Source organism: Ischnura elegans, chromosome 4, assembly GCF_921293095.1.
Source record: "Ischnura elegans chromosome 4, ioIscEleg1.1, whole genome shotgun sequence".
NCBI lineage: Eukaryota > Metazoa > Arthropoda > Insecta > Odonata > Coenagrionidae > Ischnura > Ischnura elegans.
Genome location: NC_060249.1, coordinates 58,776,244 through 58,796,110, shown reverse-complemented (window position 1 = coordinate 58,796,110; position 19,867 = coordinate 58,776,244). Strand labels below are relative to the sequence as shown.

General features: G+C 39.2%; 1 protein-coding gene across 1 annotated transcript in view; it reads right to left on the bottom strand.

Moving 5' to 3' along the window:
- The window catches only part of LOC124158148, a 524,623-nt gene that overhangs the window by 403,871 nt on the left and 100,885 nt on the right, over positions 1–19,867 (bottom strand). The window lies entirely within an intron of this gene.

Below are 19,867 nucleotides of genomic sequence, written 5' to 3'. Positions count from 1 at the left end.
TCAATGAATACGATTACATTACGCCCAAAAAGGCTACAAAAATCGAGCTTCAACAGGACGGACTAGTGCCTACTCTATTATGTACTCTCCTTGGAAAGGAGAATAATAACAGATCCGCAGTGTAGACGGAGAATGACAAGACTGTGAAGAAAAGAAAGTTGATGGAGTCGTTTGCTTGCCGGAAAACACGAATATGTGCAGGCGGCGTAAGCGCATGAGCGGACTGGACGCAACTGCAGGCATATCATCCGACAGGGGAGGAGGGCTGAGTGACCCGGTTATAACCGTCATTACGGGCTTAAAATCGCCGTCATTCCCGATCGTACGTATTCGAATGCGATGGATCGAAAGGGATGGAGAGAAAGGGCTTCATCCTCTCATGGACGCTGAAATGGAAAGAGATGAAAGGTAGGCAAGGAGTGAGGTTGTAAAGGAAAAATGGAAGAATTCCTAGATGGGGTCTTGTAATCGAGAGAAGAAATGACGTCGTGGAGGGTGAAATAGTGAAATCTAACACTCAAATTTATAACGTAGCGCATTGTATTAAAAACTCATAGAATTAACTCGCACTGTAGAATTAACTCATTAATTTATTATTGTTTACCATAAATATTTCGCCATTTTATTTGTATATTCAGAGTTGAAAAAATGTGTAGTTCTTCATTGAGGTTACGCGGTTAATGGTTGATGGAGTAAAATCAAACTCTCGAGTCTTACCGAGTGGTAAGGGTTATCTACTGACGTTTCGCAACCCCTGCTGGTGGCTTCTTTAAAATGGTCCAATAATCTTTGAAGAAGCTACTAGCAAGGGTCGTGAAACGTCGGGATATAACGTGTACCACGCGGCAAAGCCCAAAAAAGTTTTATTTTATTTAGCCAAAATGTGTGGCGTTCATAAAAGAAACGGGCATTAATACGTGAAGCGGGGATTGGCAATGGAGATCAAACCAATAAATGAGTGCGGTCTCGAAAGAACAATAAAAAAGTGATCTCTTACTATTACTGAGCTGTTAAGGAAAAATAATCACGACATCACACATCTCCCATCTTTCCCACTATCCTTTTTGCCGCAATCCCCTACAGAGCGTTTGTCTCCGCTTTCTGTACCATTCATCCTTATACCTAATTCCTCTAATCCTCTTCCTTTTTTTCATCCACTCAGCTGACTTCTATCACTTGATTCAGTACCTACTCATAATTTTGTACCTTGCAACTAGCACAAAGTTGACAGACGATCTCTTTATCACCCAAAGGCTACAGGCATCGAATTTAGGACTTTTTTAACTAAAAAATACTCTTTAGGACAACATTATGCCCGTAGATGCCGACTAGTGACTGTTATTCTTGTATCAAACGACTATATGTAAACTATATTCATCTGGGAAGAAACGTCCGTGTGGAATATCCACAGATCCAATGAAAGGACGAATTATAAAGAAATTGCGCGGCATTACGATTTTAATGATAGTTCCTTATTAAATTTTCTTTTCCCTTAGCACTGCATTCATTTAGCTCGGTATACTGAATCCCTGAGTTTTCGGGCCGAGGACAAGTAGGTAAACTTAAAGATAATCGCCTGACTAAGCCTTCATCCACGGCTTAAATGCGGATTCGGAGTGTCATGCTTTAGGATGAGCGGCCGATGAAAATTCGCATCATTTCACATTTACTCGACCAATAAATTACTTGATTAAAATCCGGAGAAAGTAAGGTTGGCATACATAATAAGTGAAACTTGGTTCCATTATCTTGCAATCCAACCAAAACATTCTCGTTTCCACAAAAAAAAGCCTGATTTTGGTGAAAACCCAATCGAAACGATGCATTTCAAGATGTGATGCACAAGAATAGATGATTTAAAATGTAACGTAAAACTTAAGAGAAGAGCCTTCAATCACCCAACTTCCGGATCTATTAAAGCTCCTTTCGCTACTGCCGTCGTACTACCTAACCTAGTCGCACTTACGGCGAAGATTGAATGTGACGTCAATTTCGAAATTGTACATATTACGCCACCATAATGAATATAGCACAAAGCCTACAAGACTGATCTTTACACCACATGATCCGGAAATAAGATCCATGACTCCTTGCAACATATGAATTCACAATACCCGAGAAGAACCTATTAATCGCGGGTCATGAAAGTGTCAATGAGGAAAAGCTACACCACTAAAATTTCCAACGCTTGCTTTCTGAAAACTATTAAATTTTCTTCCTAATATTTACTCACACCTATTTCTACGTATTAACGGCTCAAATCTATTGGATCGCGAAGAGAAAGTTGTTTTATTGCCGCAAATAAACTCAGGCCGGAGGTAACGACAGCACATGGAAGGATCATCATTAGATTCACCACGTGCACTTCTGCACACATTTCTCCAGATAGATACTAATTGCGCAATAATTATGACAATGAAAGAGTCCAAATGGAAAAATAATACCATATGACGGTGATCCTAGTATTTTATATCACTGACAGTCACGCAGAAAAACCTATCGAGAGGATTAGAACAATACTTCTTATTAGCACAGCGATGGAAAATAAAGTGGTGAAGAAATACCTCCACCTGCTCTTAAATGTGACTGTTAAACAGCGGATGTAATATAATAGGTTAACTAGAATAACAACACCAGCGCAGAACTGAAATTGCTAATAATATAACACGCGAATCATTCAACTTGCTGAGGAAATCAAACTAATTGATACCGTTATATCCCGCTGACACGTGAAGCAAATGAAACAATTTGCACGCGGATAACTACAAATTACTCGCATAATTTTCCATTACGGCCGACTCGGATTGATAAACGAACTCCTTGGCATATTAATTGCGACAAATTATTTTCTTAAAACATCAGAAGATTAGATATGAAGCCGGAAAAGATCCGAGGAGATAGCGTGTAATTATAAAAAAGCGAAATAATCGAATAAAAAAAATTAAAAAAAAAGAGAAGCGGAAATTTTTCAAAAAAATCCCGTCCTTCACTTGTGAAATGAGAGTGGCGTCAAAAAATTGAGTTGGGCAACGGTTTCCTTTATTCACTTCGCCTCCCCATTTTCTCTCTCGGACGCGTCTCTCTGGACCACCCTCCTCCCCCCCTCTCCTCTCCATCATCTTGAGCCCGGTATGTTGTTGTTCCTTTCCTCAACGCCGTCATCTTCCTTTCGCAGCCGCCTCCACTGGTGCTGCTGCCCTTCCTCCTTTTTTTTCCTCGATATGGAATTTCCACCCTCGCCCGCCTACTCAATCCTCCTCCACCTCCTTCCACCGCCCATTCACGCGATGACCTCCATATTTCCTCCGCAGCCTCCCACTTACATCACCTGACGTCCGCGGCTCAGCCGCTCGCTAACGCGCGAGGTTTTCGTACACGCTACGAAAAAAGTTTTTTTTTAGAGATTATAATCATAATCATTGGCACTTTTGTTCCCAATTAATTTTGTAGCAATGATCCAACAGTTATCTCTGTGTAACGCTAGTTTTTGATGGTATTTTATTGGATCCACACGAAAAAATCAATGCTAACGGTGCAAAAATTCCACTAGGAAGAAAATATTTCATCTTGGCCGAGATTCGAACTAGGATCCCCCGATTTCCGGTCAAGTGCTTTAGCAAGTAACGCTACCGAGTCATCATTGCAATGATAACAACATCATTCAAATAAGAGATTATAATGATAATAATTTGCACTTTTGGTCCCAATGAATTTTGTAGCAATGATCCAACAATTATCTTAAATGATAACTATTGTGTCAACAATTCCTCATGTATTATCTCAAATACATTAATACTATTTTTCCGCGCTATTATAATAAATAAATGAGTAAATTACTGTCAAACCACCGTCAACTCACGAAAATACTATATCCAAATTCAAATTACATCTTAGCTTCAAATCAATTCACGCAATTGATTCACAGAAGCTCCACACGTCATTGCAAAGTAACATGGATTAAGTATATTAACAAACTCCGCATGGGATACAAAAAAACTGGAATTGGCGACACTTCGCAAAGTAAGCACCTATATTTTGCAGGTAAAAATGCATTTAACGAGCTTTTCAACCAAAACGGAGAACGCTACTGAAAAAAAAAACCTTTTCGTCAAAGTGCTCCAACTCTTGGTACAAGCAGCGAGCCAATCAAACAGGATGGTAGTCAAGGGAACAACGATTCCTCGATGCAACAGCGAGAGTAAATAGGACGGAAACGGGGGGAAAAAATAACAATTGGCTCTGAGTCTGGAGGAGAATAAGACCTCACCGCAAAGAATGGTATTGTGACGAGAGAGACCGAAGGAAAGAGCAAGATGCGAGCAGTGGGTGATGGGAAAAATAAGTAAGAAAAGGACTGAAACGTAAGAAAGAGAAGAGAATGAATGCAGGATTAGGAAATACCATGATAGGGATAAATGACGGTGCAAGAGATTAAACACGCACGTCCACAGAAAAATCACAAATGTTGGAAAACTATGGTACGGAAGGACTCGATGGTTTTAGAAACAATTAACATTACAAAGGCATTCGTGACTTCTTGTATGATGTGAGGTACAATATGGCGGAAGTTCTTAATATTAGTAAAATTAAACATTGCAATATTTCCGCTGAGTTTTATTATGAAACTACTCGTTTCGTCGTTACAAACAACATTATCTTATCATAACAATATTTGATAATTCTGTTTGTAACGACAAAACACGTAATGGCATAACAAAACTCAGTGGAAATTTTGCAATGCCTAATTTTACTAATATTCATAACTTCATTGGTATTATAATAGAAGGTAGGAAAAGTAATGAAACTTACTGCAGCACCAAAAGAGTTTCATATTCGTATAGTAATTTTCGCATTATAATATTTGGCATTAATCATTTCATTTTTCGTTGAATTGTAATATAATATTAAGCATTATTTATAGAGAACGGAATATCAGACGATGAGGCAATGGAAAAATCAAAATGTTTAATATATCAAGTTTTATTACAAATAATTTGGCATTGATTATTTAATCAATTGATCAAATAGTTCAAAAAAGCAGTTAATCTTACATTTAATGAAGGTCTTCGCCATACTTTAGAAGATATTGCATTGCATCATTTTTATTCATGCCTAAGCTTTTTGTGGAGTATTTTTTACTGAGACTCTAACCCAAAATGGAAAGAGCTTCGTTCGAGTGAAATATTAAAAAATGTGCCTTTTCAATTTTAATGCATAAACTGTTGTTTATAACACTTTACCGGTAATAGTTCATCAAAAACGTATTTAAATCTTTTGAAACTTCCATATCCTCTTGATGAAATGATTTCCTTTACGAAAATAAATAACATCACTGAAGAATAAAAATTACATATTGATAGTTTATCATTTAACATTTCCAAAAAAATAAAAAAACAAGGTCTCTAATCATTCCGCACTTTGAATTATAGCCTCTGGACATTTGTTCAGTAATCTGCCTGCTATGTATGCCAAATCAAATGAAATTCGAAAAATTGGAAGTAAGGAAATAAAACTTTGTATGGTTCACTGTTATTTAATTATGGGCACGACCCGGGTCTCGTAACTTGGTTACATTGTCAGGTGACTGATCTTGCATGCATCATACATTTATACACAAAGTACACAAGTGACCGTGAGGACATCTATCGGAAAGGAAAAGGACTGGTTGAAAGGGCGGGGGGTGAGGGTTAAACACGGAATGGAATCCCCCGCCCTGTCAACCAGTCCTTTTCCTTTCCGATAGATTTCCTCACGGTCACTTGTGTACTTTGTGTATAAATGTATGATGCATGCAAGATCAGTCACCTGACGATGTAACCAAGTTACGAAACCCGGGTCGTGCCCATAATTAAATAACAGTGAACCTTACAAAGTTTTATTTCCTCACTTCCAATATGGAGAGATTTCACAAAGCAAAGCCTGAAGTTATTATTTATAAAATTCGAAAAAGATTAATCAGCACTTCCAAACAATAATTGCGTATGTAAGGTGGAGTTAAGCTTCGATTTTTGTTATTGTCGCAGTCGCCGTTAAATCTCCCTACAAACCCGGGATACTTTCATGGGAAGAGAGCGGAAGTAACTCCACCGTAGAGGGATAGTGTGTTACGTCACTACTCCGCGTGTACAGGAAAAACGATAAATTTCGGTCGACCACAGGGCCAGAATCACGAGGCACCATAGTCTTCTATTATAGATGGATAGATAAGACGTGGGTGGGAGGCAGGCTGGAGACGGCCGCGGGAGAAATCGAGCAAGGTGAATTGGACCACGTGGGACAGACGCTCGGGGCTCCGAAGGTGGACGTCTGCCCCCATAATGGTGTTCTTTTCTCGGACGGACGGGAAAAGAGGCCCACGGCAGGGCGGCTGGTGGAAACGGAAAATCATCGGAAAGCATGCAACCTTCGATCATCATCATCACCTCAGATCACACCTATGCTCAACATTCACGTACATAAAATTAACTAGTAAGGGGCAGATGTAATTCGTTTACTTTTCCTTCGACCAAGATACCGGTTAAGGAAACTACCGACTTCAATTATTATATTATTTTGTCGTGGAATATTTTTTAAAATTCTGATTCCCACTGATTATGCGGCCGTTCAGCGTCTATTAAACACAAAAGCATAAGATCGTATGAGGTGAAAAAAAAGATACTGACACATGATCATAAAATGCATTATTGACAACCTGCTACAAAGAAAAGCCAACGAAGAAATAAAAAAAATAAAAACACAACGAAAATAAATTGAGGTAAATAATAATAAACTATATGTGAAATCACTTTTGAATTTTAATGATGATCTACTCTTGAATTTCAATGATGAAATAATTACGATACACTTCAAGGAAAACTGTAATTACGACCGACATAGTTTTTGCTTTGCCCCACTTTCTCCAGAATAAAATGAATTTTAGTACACACTGAAGGATTTATTATGTGGACCAAGCCTAAAGGAAGTGAGTTTCGATAATTATCTCGTGAACTCGATACGAAAAAATAGCAGACAGTAGCATTAACATGTTACCTGATTTATCGACTCTCTTTACTGTCAATGAAGTTCTGAATATGATGAATGAAGTGAATCATTGTATTCATAAGGATGGAGTAAACCCCATTGAAGGGAAACTTACAGAGTTATTTCCTAAACTAATATTAGTTTTATTTCTCTAAAACTTTTACATGGAACTTAAATTCACGGTAAAATAGCTTTCCGAACACCAAAAGCACTGAAACATAATTCAAACTTAACTCTATACAAACTGCCAATACAAATACTTTCAAATGGGTATAACTAAATGATCCAGAGACAATATTGCATCTTAAAACTCATTACGTCATGAGGGCGTCATTGGAGCTCCCCTCACCATTAAGTGGAATGAATTCACAACAGAAAATACTTCCAACGCTAAATTTAAAAAAATAGATAATGAACAATCAAAAGAAAGAATTAGACAGTCTGTGACTCGACATGTATCCATACTTAAAAAATATCCAGAAAGGAATCTCTTCAAGTTCAGCGCTATACTGCCTGTTCGCAAGAGAAATGCATAGCATGGATTAAGGAAATTATTAGCATTTAAGTATCTTTCTATTCCGAAAGAAGACAATACATTCCGTAATAAAGGCTAATGCCACATGCCATTGGTTCTACTTCAGTGAGCGAATTGAATATAAAGTATCCATTCACCTCTACGGGGTTAATTTTTTCCATAGCACGGCAATCAAAGTTTAGTGAACCCAAAAACCAATGCTGAATAGAGCAGATTCAATACAAACATCTGCGATAGCAATAACGCATTCTCCGCTGGTCTTAATTCTTCATTATCTCCCCGGAAGAGCAGGGCACATGAATAATGCATCGGAGTAATTAAAACGGTGCCACTAATTCCACCCTTGTCTTCAATATAAATTATATTTTCCGCTCTCTCCATTGGGTATGAAGGCAAAAACTTGCCGATCATCATATCACTTAGCTTTTAATTGTAAATGAAAGGCCATCGGACTAACGATCAGCAATAGGCATCTCCGAATGAAATGATTGGCAATTAAATGGCAAAAAATGAATAGACAAATGATAGCACCGTAACTCAAGTGCTTTCACGGGTTATTACAGAAACATTGAGATGCTTTACACACAATTCACTTATACCACCATATAAATCAACATTCCACATTCGAGAAAGAAACTTTTTTATGGATAGCAATTCATCAGGTAAGCACCAAAAGCCTTGAATTCACGGAAGTAAATAATTCTTTTGTCGGTAAAATAATATCGCTTCTACCCCGATCGGCCTAGTAACAAAGGAGCCCATAAAAATTAAGATATATTTCCGCGGCCACTGAACTACGAACGATGACCAAATGGGGCAATAACAAGAGTATTGTGTGGTTACAGAGTAGGGAAAGGCCGGTAGCCCTTGAGATTTTTTTCTTCGATGGTAATTTTCACTGGGGCTTTTCAGGAATATCGTGAAAACTATTTGAAAAGTTAGAGTTCGCATCAGATTAGTTCCAATCTCAGTGTGGACGTTTGGAGCTCTATGTTGCATCTTCTACACAATAAATTCACATGTGCAACCATCCTCGGAAATATTTTCTTATTCAAGTATACTGGGACTAGCCACGATGATATTTTTACGGAGTCACCCGCAATGCACAAGTGGTGCGAAAAATCCACAGAGAAAAAACCACACCTAGTCCGGTATAGTGATCAAATTTCCACAACGGAGAATGACGCCTGGGTAGCTTAACTGGCTATAGCCCTCGACCGAAATCGGAGGATCCGGGTTCGAATCCTGGTCAAGGCGAAAGATTTTTTCTCTGTGGATTTTTCGCACAACTTGGAATTACTGAAAACGTCGAGAAATAGTTCCATTCAGCCAGGAAACTGTAAGAAAACTGAGCTAGATCTGAATTTACTTGTCTCACCATATGATGTTGTATGTAGACGTAAAAAATGAATTGCAATGAATAGGTATAGAGCTGACTAAGAATGCATAGATTCCTGCATAATTATCTAAAAATTATAGGAAATATTTTAATACTTATTAAATATGATTGCGTTGTATGTAAAATTTCACGTGCAAGTAGTATAAATGATATGGATTAGAACTGAGGGTTAGAATATTCAAATTGCAAGCACAGTAGGTACCTTTAATGATGAGAATATTGCAATAAAAGCATTTTCACCTCCTAGTTAGTCAGAAATTTAGTCGAATGAAGCATTTTGCCATTTGCAGTCAGAAATAAATTTACTAGGGTGGCTGCCTGAGTCCTTGATGGTCCTCGGTGCTTCAATGCTGCACGAATAGGAAGCTGGAATTGATAAAGCTAGAACTAATCTTTTCACAGCATGATTTGACGTCCGTGGCAGATCTATGGGGGGAGGGCTATTGCCCCCTTTGAATATCAAATTTATACTAGGTAGAATGGTATTTTTTTTGGACTCGCAATAATGATTGAAGGTGACCCCCTACTTAGCCCCCCCCCCTTTGTCCCTATCCTGGATCCGCCACTGGTCTACGGACTAAGTTTTCCTAAGTCGTAAACATACTCAATGGCTTGAATAAATCCATTGGAAAATTTGAAATCAGGTCACAGCTTAATCAACCTCCATCTCATTAATACACATGCACTGAGGTCAACAACTTCCTACTCGTCCAGCCATTACCCTCACGTAAATGTAATTTATTTGTTATTTATTCATTCCTGTATCACCGAGAACACCATCATTGGCCACCCTTTACATCGGGGTTATTAATTTAACAATCAAATGCACAGGAACACCCATGCTTTGGATAGGTTCAACCTACACAGGCGAAACTCGAACCCGCGACCTCTCCTATAGAAGGCAAGGACTTCACCCAACCGACACCGAGGCCGGCTGTTACATGAGGAGTTTGTCGGCTCAAAAAAAACATTTGTACATTTGGGAGGTCTTCCATCTCGAGGACCTATTACAACGTCGAACCCGACGTATTCAATTCTCGTAATATTTATTTGCGTCCCTGGCAGCCTCATTAAAGATTCCCTCCCCGCTCATATGTCGTCGCCGCGTAGTCCTTACCCAACGTGCCCTCTCACACTGGGATAGCCGCGGAGGATGGAGAAGACCCTATGATCTACCGTGCGGAACGGTACACAATGGTTCCCGCAGTCATCAGGAACACAAAACGCCACCCGACACCCCTGCTAACCTCCCCCAATCTACACGGTTAACGTCGTATGCTCAACCTCCCTCCATCCTCCACTGTTTTTTCCTAAGAAATCCCCCTCCCCCCCCCTTGGTGAAACAGCCTACCCATCATAATCCTCACGGATGAGAGGGGGAAGGGAGTTATATTGGCAGCAATCTCAGGCGGTTCAAGGGGTGGGGGAAGACTTAGCAAATATTTGAATGGGAAGAAAGAGAGGGAATTTGCGATTCAAGATGCGAAAAGAGTTTTATTTTTACCCCATCTCTTGGGCTACTCCAACTTCTTCGGTATCCATAAGTTTATCTAACATAGTTCAAAGCTTATAATTCAAGCTGGAACAGCTTCCTACAACATTCTACTGTCCTATTTTGAAAATTAAGGCTGGAAGTCGCTTAACTACTCCATCATGCTGGCTGATATTTAGGTTATGAATTTAATTTTTGACATCACTGCAGAAGAAGAGTGGTAGTAGATACATTATAATTGATGCTCAGTACAGGGTCGTGATGGATCACAGTATTAGTGATGAAGAATTTCGTTTTTTCCTGCCGTATGATCTGCATGTATTGTTATATAATATACGGCTAAGTCTGCCATCGTTGAAACGTTGGGACCATATACCCAAAACAATACCCGGTGGGAAACCCGAAAACTATTTCAGTCACCACACGTAAGGATTAGGAGAAAAGAGGATTAAGCAATCACAAAAATTGTCTTAAGTAATACTGAAATGATACCTTCGGAAATTTGCTTCATGATGTACACAAATTCGCATAATTATCCTCACATGAAACTTCGGACACCGCCTCAAGCACAAGATGGAAATATGAAAAACCCATAATAAACGGCTAAAGCATGCATAATGGAAGATTTAATGGGGATGTGGCGGAGGCATGTAGGGGACGGATGAGTGAAGAGGAGGGATGGGAGGAGACGGCAGGAATACGACATTCCACTCAGAGACACCGGCGTCATGTGCGCGGATCCACCGCCTCTCAGATTCATGCCGCTGTCGATGTCCGCGCGGGGAAAAAAAACCACCCCCGACCTAACCACCTGCCCCTTCCATAAGCAAGCGGATTATATGCCGCCACGGGGAGAAACTGCAACCGACTTGGAACGGGGGAACAAAAAAAGGTAAAAATAATAATTTGAAAAGGAGAAAAAAAAAAGATGGGGACAAATTTAAACAAACAAGATATACAGACGACGGCTGCAATGCGTACGGCTGGACACACACACAAAGAGAACGGACCGACAGGCGGTCGAACAAACAAGAGAAGGAAGAGAAGCGAGAATCCCCGAAAAATTCGCGGAAGGATTTTTGAGCGGAGGAGTGGATGCGAAGAGGGGTATTAGAGAGTAAAACAGGAGGAAGATGCCGATGGGAGGGGAAGTCACAAAGAACGCGCGGGAATAGGGTGTGGGGTAGCGATGAAGACGAGGGAAGGGGGAGTGAGGGTAAAGAACAAGGAGAGATAGGGGCCATTATGGAGTGGGATTACTTGCAGGGAAAATATGCGCTGCTGAGAGGGAAAGCAAGGAACACAGGCGGCGGCTTAAAGCTCAACGCGGGTTTATTTTCTTCCATCGCTATCACTCTCCCTTTCCATTTTTTTCTCCTCCCATAATACCTTCTGCCTCAAAAAAGAAATCCCACCAATGAAATAAAGTTAACTCAATCATCCTACAAATTTCAAAATATTCTTTTCCACTTTATTTTAACTCATTAATAAAACGTTTTGACTAACCTGAGTCTCGTAGAAAGTGTAGACTTGTATGCCGCAAAGTTGTTAACCCAAAAGTTTTATTATTTGAAAAACTATGGACTCCGAAAATTTGAACAACTTCAACGTTAAAACATTTCCGGGTGGAAATGTGTAAACTGTATTGACTGTCGTTGGAAATTAATTTGGCTTTAAACGCGATGTCATCCTTTTCTAATCCACTTTCCGCTTCGATAATTTTAGCTGAGTTTGCTTCCGTTGTATAGCTCCTCCATCCCGGTGTAATCCCCAAGAGGACATCATCCTATTTTCAATAGCACTCAAACTCCAAAAAAATTGTATTTACAACCACGCTATATCCCATCCTACGGAACTTTTGCATCAGTTAACTCAACCTCAACAGTCCGTACATCACCTCTCACCCCCTGCCAGCCGTCCCTGTGGGGGGTAGTAGTGGTCTGTGGATGAATAGGCACCTATTTCTCCAACTCACTCCGCCGGCTTGTGTCCTATTCCGCAATGAGAAGCGACGGAGCTCGCTTAGCTGTCGGCAATTGTCTCTCCTACGGCTCTGCCGCTACTCTCTTCCCCTTCCGCGCGTAATTGAAGGCGATTACCATGAAGATGGCCAAGAAGCAGAGTATTCACCGCCGCCGCGACACTGCCGGAGGGCATTTTGTAAACACGTACGCTTCGCGGCGAGCGAATAAAGGAATGAAGTACACGCGCGGCGATTCTTCGCGGCGCGTAATCAGGCGCGATGATCATTCGCTAAGGCGCTCAAGATCTTCGTCTTCTTTTAACACAGTCATCAACCGTCATAACATCATCACATTTATCACAGTAGTGATAGCATTATGACACGGTATGAAAACAAAAACGGGCATTGTGGACATCGAACACATTTATATGATCCAGTATAAATGGAGCTATGGAATAGAGTTTTTTTAATGAAGAGTAGAATTAGCAGGAGATGGCAGAAGGTTATAGTGAAGGAAAGAATCGAAAGACCTGAATCAAAAATATTGATGAAGCAGGATATATTTGAGTCAATAGTGGCAGAAGATTATAATATGTGATATAGAAACCAGCACGGACTGAGTAAGATACCAAGAGATGAGAGGGGAAGTAAAAAGGAGTATGGAGAGATAAGCATGGTGAAATACATTATATTATCACCTTCACTGACGCAAATTTTGATGGATCCTTATGGCTATGGCTTGAAGCTTTAAAGACGTACGCAAGTAAGCTCTCTTCCAAAAATGGCACGGTTCAATCGTAGGACATAGTGATAGATTTTGGCATCATTCATCCAAAATGGGCTGATAAAGTTATACTAAAGCTTTTAGATCATAAATATTCTTTATCCAGGTTGATGATAGACGAATCATACTCTCCACCTTTCTGAGGGCAACGTATTTCAGTAAGGTAAAATGTGACTGAGCAATAGTCGCAAAAAAGACGAGCTTTAATGCTTTGTGACCATAGAGTTGAGTCTACAAAAATAAATAGGTCTTAAACGATTTTTCCGATGGGATTTTTAAAAATTAAAACGGAAACCTTGACCATTAACGTTCACTTTCTTAATAAGCCGTGGGAACAATAGAACAACTCAACACTAAGAGCCGTCACAAGGAAACCAGCGAGTTGACATTCTGCACGCGATAATAACTTTTACCTTGAAAATTATGATACAGAGCCTTAATGCGACGCAAAACAAATGAGCATTCCAGAATCAAATAAATTATCCCGCGAGATACTCATTGCATAATAATATGCTCGAGAACCAATGGTGCCATCCCTCCACCACTCCGCATAAAATTCAACGCCAATGGTGAGCAATAAAAATGCCTGCACTCGCAGAGGGGGATGGAACACCACCAAGGGACTAAAAGTGCGTCGACACCGTCAAAACACGGATCTGGCATTAAAAAAACCCGAAATCGCACATCCTCCCCAAGAAATATATATACAGATATATGATAAAATAAAATACGTCGACACGTCGTACTCAGGAGCCTTTTTAAAATGACTCGAAATCGCCCCATCCACACGGATGTCGCCGCACGGTTGGGACGGTTGAGGTACATACATACGACTCCGCGATGAGGGAACTAGCTCCGACACACGTTCTGAGTGACGCCGAACGGCTCGCTTGTTCCGCCTTCGGGTTGGGTGGAAGGAGTCGATTGCTTTAAGGCGTCATCGATGACGTCTCGTCTCCTCAACGAGGGAAACTCGAAATGTTTGCACAACGAATGGGAAAACCCCAACCGATCGCTCTTAAAAGAGATCGGAAATATGCTATACGGAGGCGGCTTTGTTCCCCTTCCTCTCACCGCTCACTCCCTCTGCCTCCTCCTCTCTCTCCTGAACTGCTTCCACACATTCGCACACATACACTAAACCTTCCCATCAGCTCCTCAACATTCACCCGTTCCCCGCGGAAACGTGACCTAAACGACACGCTATTTATGGAAAAGATTCGATTCGCACGCGTCCGGCAGCTGTTTTTTTTACCTCCTGAATGGCTCACTTCACGACTTCACCACCTACGCCAAATAAATATTTAAAATAAAAAAGCTACACCCAGGGAAAGTTCATATGGTACGGAGTTTTAGGATGCCAACGATCCAAGTAAGGATAAGAAATACAGTGCTATAATTTCATAGGGATGGACAAAATACTTTAGGAATTGGTTACTTTTGATTTTATACGATATTGATAGCTGCGATTGCCGTCTTACTGTGATACACGTTCTGATAGAATGCATGAAATACTCACTTCAATGAAGGAGACCATTTGACGACAAGGAAATTGAAATCCTCCTGGGTTATAATATAAATGCAATTATAATGTAATCCTCTAAATCACGAATACAGGCGTAACATACCCTTGTAATGCCAAACAATAGGATACCCTTCTATACTGAATATTCATAACACGAATAAATAAGCTTCCTTTTACGTTAAGAACAATGAGCGGTGCAAATGACCCTGAAGTGGCAGCACCCTTGAAACGTACTACAACTACTACTGCAAATTGTCAACAAGTAAACTGGTGCCAAAAACATTTAGAATGTCACCGATCGAAATAAGGCTAGTCAATATGGCGTTCAAATAAGGGAGATAAGGACAAACATTTACTTATATTTTGTACAATTATTAAGGTTCTATCTTAATGCTTTCGGGTTCTTCGCCGGCTTACTTCTAGCATGATGACCGACTTATTTCGTCAAATTACTATTAGCTCAAAGAAGGTAAGAAATATATTCAAACGTAGTGTAAGTTAATACCTAGTGGGTAGTCTGTGGGAAATGGCAGAAGAAATTACAGAAAAAAGTAAAATAACTTTGTTTTATTCCACACTTTATTTTAAATAGCACGACCCGGGTTTCAGCATCTAATGCTATCATTATATCTTATAGAAGAAATTACAATTACTTTTTTGTAAAGCACGTGCCAACTTTCTAATCACAGCCTAACAATACTTTCGCTTCATCGTTACGTTTAATAAGGAAACGAAAGTATTGTTTTAACCTCTTTATGTCGTTGATATCTACTTTTGCTAGTGAAATGCTTTTAAGGAAACAAGAGTTTCACAAAATAATCGACCGAGTTGCTGCTTAACATACCTACTGAAACACTTTTTTTATATTGAGCAGAATCGGAATCGGAGCCAATCGCGTTAGAAATCTACAACAATGAAGCTCGAGTTAAATAATAAGAGCATAAAAAATGCATCGCAAGTGAAACGGCTGAAGTACGAGCTCGTACAACAATGAATATATCAGCCGGTCAATATCTCTAGAGGAAAGGAGACGTTAACTTGTGCCAAAAGAGCTGAGATCCTTGAAATCCATGCTTACCCGGTGAAATCGAACCAAAATTGAACATTATTGCCTAAAACGTGAACTTCTTGAAGTAATTTTTTTACCAAATTGAGCACGCAGCAAACAGACTATTACGGAGTAATTCACTTAAGCTCGCTTTTTGGAATATCCAATACATTAATGACGCATAAGCGCTGGGTAAATTATTATACACGCTATGACAACAAGAACCCGTTTGAATGTTTTCAGGTCATCACCGTGAAAAACATAAGTTTTCAATCAACAGTTGTATCAATACCTTAATGTCGCTGTTGGTAGAGACGAAATTGAGCAAAATAGGAGATTTATTATGTGTAGAAGTTTACATGAAGTTAATGTAAGGTTTATGAATATTGTCTTGCATAAATCATTTGCATCGGAGGCTACAGAAGAGAATACTACTCCGCAGCGGAACAAATGACTAAGTATCCATAAAATGAAGCTCAATACCAATTTTTGGTAAAAATGTAAGTTTTGGTGATTAAGTAATTACGTACACTAAATTTAAGTTGTTTTGGTTGAAAACTTACATACGCATAACAATCGATCCTGAAAAAACATCTACGCAAGTATAGCTCTTTCCTCCAGGCCTGTTCTAAAATCAGAAATCCAAAAATCGCCCAGAAATTGAAAAGGAAGGACTTCCGTTCGAAATCAATCAATAATTTCACATAATTTTTGAGCACGAATCCACGAAATAAAAGACGCTGATGCAAACCTCAAGCTCAACTCTAACATTACATTGAATTCTAGCTTTCAAACCTCAGGTTGCGCTTTTACGTAAAATCACAATTCCATCATAACATATGATTCTTCAATGTGAGCAGAAAGTCTCAATAAATTATAATAAAATAATTGTAAAAAAGATGATTTCTTCTTTCCATAGAATTTTCAAATTGCTTTTTTTAAGCTACTTTATAGGATAAAGAAACACTGTTTTAGGTGTCATGGGGTAAAACACATCCTTCCTCAAGCTTGCCCTTAATACTTTTGTCCCGCTAATAGACTTTCAAAAAAATAAAACGAAATTTAAACTCAAAAGCCCACTACGTTAGTGTTCGTCCACTTTTTTCCACCCACATTCTCAACTCGGCATGACTAGATGCATAATGGTGAGGCCAGAAGAAGTGTACGAAGAGAGAAAGAGAGAGAGGAGCGTGGTGAATGGTGGTCGTTTTTGTTCTAAATTCTGATGGGGATAAAAAAAATAGGGTCCTCCTTTGACAAAAAAAATCCCATCTAGCTGCGGAGGCGAGAAAAGAGGATACCACTTCGGAGTGCAGGTAATGATTTAGCGAAAATGTCTCTCGTAAGGGGGCCTTTAATGGGATGCGAACCGATGTCTATAGGGCTCGGAGAGGGGAGGGAGTATAAGGCAAAAGGCGTTGAAGACGTGGAGAATGGAGTCTGGGGCGCCACATATCCTTTCCGGACGTTCTAATCTCCGAGAAAAACCATAAACCCACACACGCGCTGGCTATCGGCATAAACATCCACCAAGGTGTCACCACCTTCTCCTCGGCAAAGCGAGGCTTCCACTGGAAGTACGAAAATGGGAGTAGTTGTGGCGCGGTACTTTTTTTTTTGGTCGCTAAAACATATTGGAGTCTATTAAAGGAACAGTCTCAGGCACAAGATCTAAGACTAGAACGGAAATATAGATGAAACTCGGGTGGCTTTTAATTTCGCTCGTAGTTTCCAAGGATTTTTGCATTTGCACTTGAACGTTAACAGATTCAATAAGCGATTATTAAAAGTTTTTTTGTCATGGAGACGACAAAAATTCATTACCCGGAACCTGAGTCAATTGGACCAATAAGTGTAATTTGAGCCCTATGCAAAAAATACATTATATTTCATGTGAATGGGAGTAATTATTTGAAAGATCTCTTGTTATAAGGCTATTGTTATAAGCAAGATTTTTATCTTTAACTGCCGCCTATTGAATGCGATATATCAATTTTTTACGCTGGGCTAAATTTACCCTCACGGGTCCAGGTAATCTAGGTTTACCGTTAAGACAAATATCAACCAAATAAAGTTTTTATAACTGGTAGTACATACAAATAAAACATAACTATTAGAACTCGCGGATAAGCGTAAGATGATCCTGAGCTAAACATTCAATACGTCATATACCTAAGCTATCGATTCCATACGTCATACGCATAAGTAATTCAGTGTGAAAATAATGTCAATCCTAGCTTGGCTGGTGAAGAAAAATCATTCAAATGCTGGTACTCGGTCACTGCTATAGTATATCATCACAATATACATGGCATTTAAAGGTAATAATTACGGTTAATACAACATAAAATGAATTACAAAACTAGTAAAAACTGCCAGGCACCAATAAAGATACATAATTACTCGATTTTCATTCAAAAGTAATGAAAAAATGTATGTTTATAACTTTAATCATTTAGACTGGCCATAAGCGTTTATCATATGTTGCCAACGAGCGAGGCACAGTGAAGTTGTATCATTAGAATATTAGTTAGTAGAATTATGAACCTCTCTACGATGCTCTAAAAGGGCTTTCACTCATAAAGACTTACACAAACTACTTGCATTATATTTCCGGCAACTTGCTTTACACAACGACCATAACGGAATGGTTTCACATTCAAGAATATTACAGGAATTTTTGGAATAGGAAGGGACGGCGAGGGATGAAAAGAATACGCGCTGAATTGCTAAGTTGACGTGGAGAACAAAAAAGCGAGGGAATAATACTCGTCTTTGCAAAAACAAGGAAAACTTTCATGTCGGAAAAATAAGCATGCCGTACCGCAGGAACACTTCACAGGAGAAAACCTGAATGACAGCCGATTATCAACGTTTTACCATTTCTTTCGATTGCACTAAACCCGAAAAGCAAAAACGTGATGGTTACGAATGCATGCTTGGAAATCTTAAGAACCTTCGCTGGAATTCTAAACATGTGAAATTTTATGTACGGACGTCATCCGTGATATCAGCTCTCACATCAGCATTAACGTAAGATATACGCAACCAACGCGCCAAAACCAGCATCTAACTGAAATGGCAAAACGCGAAATAGTCTTACGTCTTGAGAAAATATTTCACAAGAAGGAAAGATGCTCTTGAGCAGAACTTGCTGAATGACAGCAATGGGAAGTAATACATGCTATCTCCGAAGATACTTAGCAGTTTATTTAATTTAGTACAGGAAAAAGGTTGATCCTTAGGAAGGAAATTTGACAATTCAGCAAATGCAGGTTCTTTTAGTAGCTGATAACTACAACTTAACGCATAGAAGGTGGGTCATGGATAAAATACGATTCAAATTTACTTCCATGAATTGGTCTCCATGACAAAACATATGCACAATAAAAATAATTTTATTATCATAATCGGTATAATTACAAACACAAATTGAGTCACACAAGGGACCACTCTTCATTTAGCAAAATAAAAATGAATATTTAGATTAACTTTCACTGAAACGGTTGAAATAAAAATCTGACATAATCATAAATGAAGATGGTACTTATGAACCCCATTCATGGGCCCTTTTTACATGGTAATTTGAAAATTTATAGGTTTTTTAAAAATATATGATATTTAATTTTTAATGGATTACCGCAAAGTAGCCGAAGATAGTATTTATTCATTAAGCATTCAATAATGTAGGATGTATTGGCAAGCTTCCTGGAAGTCCCCTCCCTGAGAGCCAGTAGAATTGACTGCATTGTTATAATTAAGTATAATTAAAAATGTAATATTCAGCTAATTCGCATTATAAAGTTAAAAAATATAGAGTTAGCCCATAAAATGAAGTTTCATTTCAATTCGTGTCTAGATACGCCATTGGTATCCCAAACAGTAACGATTGTTTCCAACAGCTCAAAAAAAAAGAGACGAAAAAAAAGGAAGATAAAGTTATGCGTATCCTGGACAGGCGCATTCGGAGGTTAAGGCCGAAAATTTAAACCGGTAGTGCTAATTTTAGGCACAAGGATACTGTTCGTACGCCGCACAGATCCGCGATTAACGGTCGAGCTTCAATATGTAGTTGAAAGACCTCTTGTTTTAATGTCCTCG